Consider the following 8,400-nt stretch of genomic DNA (forward strand, 5'->3'; position numbering starts at 1 on the left):
CACTTGGACTTAAGTTTTGTGCAGGGTGATAGATATGGATCTATTTCCATTTTTCTACACACAGACATCCAGTTAGACCAGCACCATGTGTTGAAGATGCTTTCTTTTTTCCATTGTTTATTTCTGGTTTCTTTATCCAAACCCAATTGTCCATTGCTGTATTGGTTTATATCTGGGTCTGATTCAATTCCATTGATCAATATGTCTGTTTTTATATCATGTCTGTTTTTTTATTTTTTTGATCATTGAATAGTTTTTAATAACAAGAAAATGTTTATATATTACTCCACATCGGACACAGAAGAGGCCATGCTTGATAAACACTTAGGATCCCAGAGCAAATCCTCACTCCGAGGACTCCACCATTTCTCCATAATCAACTCTTTAGACCATGATAGAAGCTGACAAAGTTACTCATGTCAACAGTTTCCTTTCCCACTGCAAAAGCTGAACAGGGGCAAGCCACACTAGACTGTTGCAGTTTACATAGGAGGTCTCATGATTCTAACATTATACAATTTTAAGCTGAGATTATACTCAGAAATAAGTTTAGAAAACAGCATTACAAAAGACTGGTGAGCAGTGAAAAAAAAAAAAATCCCAAGCAGGGCGGCTGTGCTGCAGAGGTGGTGTCCTCATTGCCATAAGTCCTCCGTGCAACTGAACTTAAACACCATCCCGCCAAAAAAGATGAAGGCATTCTGAGAAAATACAGCAATTCCAGGATATACTATGGGCTTTTCCTTAGCAACATAACCTCCAAAGAGAATCCACATGGATGCAATCAGGGATCCGAAGGCCAACATGAAACCGATGAAGAGCCAGATATGAGTGCCTGTCTGGCCCAGACAGCCTTCACTGTAGCTGTCACCTCGCACTTGTCCATTCGACACTGCGTTAATCATGAGGAAGGCTATGGTTGCTATGACGCCACAAGCATGCTATGAGTGGTTGAATTCCTCCATACTGGGGTAAATAACAGCTGCATCTATGATGATCCACCATCCTGTGAAAAATAGAATGCCTGCAGCGATGGAGGCAATAGCATTCTGCTTCTCTCCCCAGTCCAGGCATTCTGAACATCTTGCGCCGTGTAGAAATCCAGACATCTTTTCAGGTCAGTCCAAGTCTGGAGCCGAGAGTCGCTGCGTTCGGCAGCCTCACTTCACTCCAGTTCTGCAAGAAAACAAAACCCTGTTTTTTTGGGTTTTTTTTTATTACTAAAGCTCTGTAATTCAACTTGAAATCAAGGATGATGTTACCTCCGGCAGTTCTTTATTGTTTAGGGGTGATTTTAGCTATCTAGGAATTTTAGCTTTCCATATGAAATTGAGTGCTATTTTTTCAAGTTTTGTTTTTAAAATGTGCTGGAATTATATAGGAATTGCATTGAATCTGCATGTTGCTTTTGGTAGGATGGCTATTTTTAGTATGCTAATCCTACTGACCCGTGAGCACGATGATCACTTCATCTTCTGACATCTTCAATTTGTTTTCAAGGACTTGAAGGTTTTATTCTACACATCTTATATTTCCTTGGTTAGAGTTACCCAAAGACATATGATTTGTCACTATTGTGAAGGCTATTGTTTCCCTGATTTCTTTCTCAGCCTGTTTGTCATATGTATACAGGAGAATTACTGTTTTGTTGTGTTTTTTTTTTTTAAGTTACTTTTGTATCCAACCATTTTGATGAAGGTGTTTATCTGCTGTAGGAGTTCCTTGGCAGAATTTATGGGGTTGCTTATGTGTACTGTCATATCATCTGCAAATAGTAGTAATTTCACTTCTTCTTTTCCAATTTATATCCATTTGATTTAATTTACTTGTCATATTGCTCTACCTAGAATTGAAGTACTTATACTGAGTACATATGGAGAAACTGGACATCCTTGTCATGTTCCTGATTTTAGTGGAATTTCTTTGAGTTTTGCTCCATTAAATACTTGTAGGTAGAGTATTCCTGTTACTACATGTGATCTCCAGTATAAGCTGTCATCAGTGTTTATTTTTTTCTTAGCCATTATAATAGATGTAACATGGTATCTCAGAATCATTTGCATTTCCCTGTGGTAGTGAAAACTTGTACAGCCACTTTAGAAATCAGTAGTGAAGTATCTCAAACATTTGGGAATCAATCTACCTCAAGACCAAGCAATACCACTCATGGGCATATACCCAAAGGCACACTCATACCACAAGAACACTTGCTGAAATATGCTCATAGCAGCATTATTTGTAATAGCCAGAACCTGGAAACAACCTAGATGCCCACCAACCCAAGAATGGATAAAGAAAATGTGTTACATTTGCATAATGGAGAATTGCTAAACAATAAAAAGTGACATCCTGAAACTTGCAGGCAAATGGATGGAACAAGGTAACCCAGACTCAGAAAGACAAACACAGTATGTATTCACTTATAAGTGAATATTAGTCATAAAGCAAAGGATAACAATCATCAACCCCAGAAAAATTAAGTAAAAGGGGGCACCCTAAGTGGGAGACACATGGAGGGCAACAGAAAGGAAAAATAGTTATAATCTCCGGGGTAAACTGGGAAGGGACTCTAAGGGAGTCTAAGCCCATATGATGGGTTGGGAACATGAGGGATCAAGAAGACCAGGTTGGGGGAGGGACAGAAAGGGAGAGCAATAAAAGAGATACTTGAAGAAGGAGCCATTATGGGGTTAGAGAGAAACCTGGTACTAGAGAAATTCTCAGGCATCTACAAGGATGAACCCAGATAAGAATCCTAGCACTAATGGAGAGGGTGTCTGAATGGACTTTCCCCTTCAATCAAATAAGTAACTGCCCTAATTGTGTCATCATAGACCCTATATCCAGTAATTAATGGAAGCAAAGGCAGTGACCCACAGCCATGCACTGGGCTGAGATCCTGGAGTTCAGCTGAAGAGAGGAAGGAGGGATCATACGAACAAGTTGGTCAAGAGTATGATCGTGAAAACCACAGAGACAGCTGATCCAAGCTAATGGGAGTACATGGACTATGGACTGACAGCTGGGGGACCAGAATGGGACAAAACTAGGACCTCTGAATATAGGTGACAGTTATATAACTTGATCTGTTGGGGGGAGTCTAGTAGTGGGATCTGGACTTATCACAGGTTCATGAACTGGCTTTTTGGAGCCCATTCCCTATGGTGGAATACCATACTCAACCTTGATACAGGGGGATCAGCTTGGTCCTGCCTCAGCTTTGCTGACTTCCCAAGGAAGGCCCTAGTGCCTTTGGGGAGTGGATGGGGCATTGGAAGTGGAAGAGGTGGGAAGCAGGAGATGGGAGAAGGGGGGCGAGGCGGAACTTGGGTTGGTGTATAAAATAAAAAATAAAATTTTTAAATAAAAAATTGATGTTGGCTATAAGCTTGCTGTAAATTGCCTTTATTAAGTTTATGTATGTCCTTTGTAACCCTGATTTCTCCAAGATTTTATTGTGAAGGGGTGTTGGATTATGCCACAGGACTTTTCACCATCTAATGAGATGATCATCTGATTTTCTTTCAGTTTGTTTATATTAACCAACTTCCGCATGTTGCAACATCTCTGCATTTCTGGGATGAAGCCTAATTGACTGTGTTGAACGATCTTTTATCCTCTTCTTGGATTTGATTTTCAAGTATTTTATTTAAGATTTTTGCATCAGTTTTTATGAGTGAAATTGGTCTGGCATTCTCTTTGTCTGCCATTGAATCTTTGTGTGGTTTTGGTATAAGAGTGAGTGTGGCCTCAGAACATAATATATTAGGCAATGTTTCTTCTGTTTCTATTTTGTGGAATAACTTGAAGAGTATTGATATTAGATCTACTTTGAAACTCTGATACAGTTCTGTGCTACAATTTTGTGCAGATCATTTTTTTTTTAAAGTATGGCCTAATGATTATTTGGATTATCTCAGTGTTGGTATATCCCCCTTTTCATTTCTGATTTTGTTAATTTGAATATTCTCTATCTTTTAGCTAGTTTGAATAAGAGATTTCCTATCTGGTTGATTTTCTTGAAGAGCCAATTCCTTATTCCCCTGATTCTTTGCATTGTCCTATTTGTTTCTTGTTGTGCCCAGAATTCAGAACCCCAAAAGAACCCAACAACAGGAGACAACTCACTGAATGCAAGGACAAAGGCTTCTTTATTGACTCAAGGATACGAGCTGCAGCAAGGACCCCATTCTTTTGGGAATAGAGTGCCCACTTTCAACTAAGGGGTGTTTTTTATAAGGGAAAAATTGTAGGACAAAAGATTGTATGCTTACAATCAAGCAGAGTGCTGCAGAGGAAATGAGTTTGTTAATTATCCAGAGGAATGTGAATGCCATTCTAGGGTGTGAAATCTGGTATAAGGGCTTGGGTCCTGTGGACCTTTGTTTAACCTTGCCGGCTGAGCTGCCTTTTGGAAACTCAGAGCTTTCTTTTTGGGCTTTGGAGTCTGGGTTTTAGACTTTTATTAATTTTCCCCTTTCATTTCTAATTTATGGATTTTAGCCTTCAGTTTGATTATTTCCTGCCTTCTACTCCTCTTGAGTGTGTTTGCTTGTTTTTGTTCTAGAGCTTTCAGGTATGTTGTTCAATTGCTATTACGAGATCTCTGCAATTTCTTTATGTGTCAGGGCCCATAAATTTTGGAAATCTATTCCACCCTGCGACAAGTTCAGGAGAGCCCAGAATTTCTATTGTCTTTTAGATGTCAGCTAATAGCAGCTGGATGTTCTAGCTTAGGTGTAGAATGACTCATATCTAAATAACAATAGTCTTGGGCCAGGGTGAGTCTACACCCACCCTGAAGGCTGGTGAGATGTGCTAGGGTGAAGTGCCTGAGGGCTTGAGTGTCTCTAGGATTAAGGGAAATATTTGCTATCAGCCCTTTATATATGATAATAGATGTCTTCTGCCATTGCCCCCACCTTTGGATGGTTACTTATGATGCATCAATAAACTGGGTGCCTTCAGCATTAACTTATTGCCCTCCTGTTATGTCAGATGTCTCTGTCTCTTCTTTAATGCCATTGCATAGCTAGGCCTTTCTCTTATCCACACTCCTCGACTTAGTGTTGGATCTGGGATCATTTGGCTGGTTCCGATTGCAGGCCTGAAGACATCAGTCCATGGCATTTATAAAGGCAATTGGTGCTATGATATTTCCTCTTTCAGTGTGTTCCATAAGTTTGGATATGTTGTGCATTCATTTTCAATGAGCTCTAGGAAGTTTTTAATTTCTTTATTTCTTCCCTGACACAATAGCTTTTCAGTATGGAGTGAAGGGACCAGCTCCCCATTTCAGCAGCCATGGCAGCCTAACACATGCTTGCCTGACCTTGCCTTGGTCACTAGCAGGTCAGATGCCTGCCTTGTGGCAAGGAACCAATCAGAAGTTAGCTGGTGGTGCTATGCTTTACGGCTCTGGGTGTGCTTTACGGACAAGTGCACCACAATGACGTGCAGAGCATAGCAACCGCCCTGGGAGGGCCTATAGGCCATAACAACCAGTTGACCAATCAACACAGGGCAAACCCTCCAAGCCTGGAGGCACACCAATCCTGAGCCTGTGCGTACCCCTAGACACTCCCGTTACACTGCCCTATAAGATCTCTATATCCTGGCTTTGCAGACTCTTTCCAAGTCATCCACCATGGTGGATGGATGAAAAGCCTGAGCTAACATGGGGTTAGCTCGTTAAACAACTACAATAAAGCCTGGTGCTGTTCACATCAAGCTTTTGTCTCTGCCTGGTGATTGGGGTGGTTGAGGTCCTGGACTGAGATCCTGGGGGCCTGAGCCTCCAGGTGTCTTTCAGGAGCTATTCAGTTTCCCTGCATTTTTTAGGCTTTCTGTTGCTTTTGTTGTTATTGATATCCAGCTTTAATCCATGGTGGTCTGATAAGATACAGGGAGTTATTTTGAAGGGACCAGCTTCCCTTTTGGCAGCCATAATGGCCGAACACGTGCTTCTATGACCTCGTCCTAAACACTAGAAAGTCAGACCTGTCTCGTGACAAGGAACCAATCGGAAGTTAGCTGGTGGCGCTATGCTTTATGACCCTAGGTGTGCTTTACAGACAAGCACACAGCAATGACGCACAAAGCATAGCAACCACCACTGGGAGGGCCTATGGGCCATAACAACCAGTTGACCAATCAACACAGGGTAAGCCCTCCAAGCCTGGAGGCACACCAATCGTGAGCCTGTGCGTACCCCTGGACACTCCCCTTACGCTGCCCTATAAAGATCTGTGGGCAGCGGCTTCAAACTGTCTTTGCTAGCCATCCGCCATGGCGTGGGTCAAAGAACAGAGCTAACATGGGGTTAGCTCGTTAAACTACAATAAAGCCTCATGCAATTTGCATCAAGCTTTCGCCTCCATTCTGTGATTGGGGTGGCCGAGGTTCTGGGCTAAGATTCTGGAAGCCTCAACTTTTCAAGGGTCTTACAATTTCAATTTTTTTGTATATTGTGAGACTCACTTTTTAACTGGATATGTGTCCAGTTTTGGAGAGTGTCCATGATGTGCTGAAAAGAAGGTATATTCTTTTGTGTTTGGGAGAAATGCTCTATTTAATATCTGTTAGGTCCATTAGATTCATAAAGTCTGTAAACTCCATTGTTTCTCTGTACAATGTTTGTCTTCATGTTGGTGAGAGTCAGGTATTAAAGTCTCCCACTATTAATGTGTGAGGGTTGATGTGTGTTTTAAGCTTTATTAATGTTTCTTTACAGATGTGGGTGCCCTTGCATTTGGGGGGCATGGATGTCAATAATTGAAAAGTCATCATGTTGCCATTTTTCCTTTGATGAGTACAAAGTGTCCTTCCCTGTCTCTTTTGATTAATTTTTGTTTAAATTATATTTAGTTAGATATTAGAATAGCTATAGCAACTTGTTTCTTGGGTTCATTTGCTTCAAAAGTGTTTTTCCATCCCTTTACTCTGAGGTAATGTCTATATTTAATAACGAGTTGTTTCTTGTATGCAGCAAAAGGATGGATTCTGTTTTTGTGTCCATTATGTTTTCCAGTGTCTTTGTATTGGAGAATTGAGCCCATTGGTATGGAGAGATATTAATGATCAATTTCTTTTGTTTTGATAGTGGTGTTGATAGTCTCTCTCTCTTTCTCTCTTCTCTCTCTCTCTCTCTCTCTCTCTCTCTCTCTCTCTGTGTGTGTGTGTGTGTGTGTGTGTGTGTGTGTGTGTGTGTGTGTGTGTGTGCTTCTATTCTTTGGTTTTGTTAGTTTGAGATTAGTTATTGTTTGTGTATTCATGGGTGTAGTTAACTTCCTTGGGATTTTCCTTTTAGTAGTTTCTACAGGTATGGATATTGTTTAAATCTGAATGTGTTGTGAAGTATTTTGTTTTCTCCATCCACAGTGACTGAAAAATTTTGCTGGGTATAGTAGTCAGGGCAGATATCAGTGGTTTCTTAGAGGCTGTAAGACATCTGTCCATGCCCTTCTGGCTTTTAGAGTCTCCACTGAGGTGTGAGGTATAATTCTAATAGGTCTAACTCTAATAATTCTAATAATTTTGTAAGTCTAATGATTCTTTATATGTTAGTTGGCCCTTTTCCCTTGCTGATTTTAATAGTTTTTTCTTTGTTCTCTATGCTTAGTGTTTTGATTATAATTTGTAACATGGATTTATTTTCCTGATCCAATCTATTTGGTGTTCTGTAAGGTTCTTATACCTGTATAGACATGTCCTTCTTTAGGTTTGGGAAATTTTCTTCTATGATTTTGTTAAATATATTTTCTATTTTTATTTTTTGCTGGTATGCTTCTTCTTCATTTATTCCTATTACTCATGTTTGGTCTTTTCATATTTCATATTTCATAGTTCCCTCTTCTTCCCATCCTCCCATGTCCCCCACTGATCCCCTCATAGTACCTCCATCCTCTCCCCATCCTTCCATGGAGGATCATCAAAGTCTGTCACATCATTTGGAGCAGGACCTAGGCCGTCTAGGCTGAGAGAGTATCTCTCCATGGGTAATGGGCTCCCAAAGTCCCTAGTCATGCACCAGGGATAAATACTAGAAAACATGAGGGATCCTGGATGTTTTGTGTTAGAAATCTTTTAGATTTAATATTTTCTTTGACTGATGAATCTATTTCTTCTATCGTATCTTTAATGCCTAAGATTCTCTCTTCTATCTCCTAAATTTTATCAGATGCTTGAGTTTGTAGTTCCTGTTGGCTGACCCAGATATTCCATATCTAGAATTCCCTCACTTTGTGTTTTCTATTGCATCTATTTAAATTTTTAGGTCTTGAATATTTTCTTTCACATGTTTGTTTTTCCTTGGCCTTCTTGTCATTCTTTAAAATATTTACTGAGTTTATTCAATTTTTTGTTTGATTTTCCCTTGATTTTTTTAAGGGATTTTTCATT

General features: G+C 40.1%; 1 pseudogene; it reads right to left on the reverse strand.

Annotated features, from left to right (window-relative positions):
* Nucleotides 1-635: 635 nt before the first annotated feature.
* On the reverse strand, nt 636-1,109 carry LOC100769121 (annotated as a pseudogene).
* Nucleotides 1,110-8,400: the final 7,291 nt, after the last annotated feature.

This window comes from Cricetulus griseus, chromosome 2 (assembly GCF_003668045.3).
Source record: "Cricetulus griseus strain 17A/GY chromosome 2, alternate assembly CriGri-PICRH-1.0, whole genome shotgun sequence".
Classification (NCBI taxonomy): domain Eukaryota; kingdom Metazoa; phylum Chordata; class Mammalia; order Rodentia; family Cricetidae; genus Cricetulus; species Cricetulus griseus.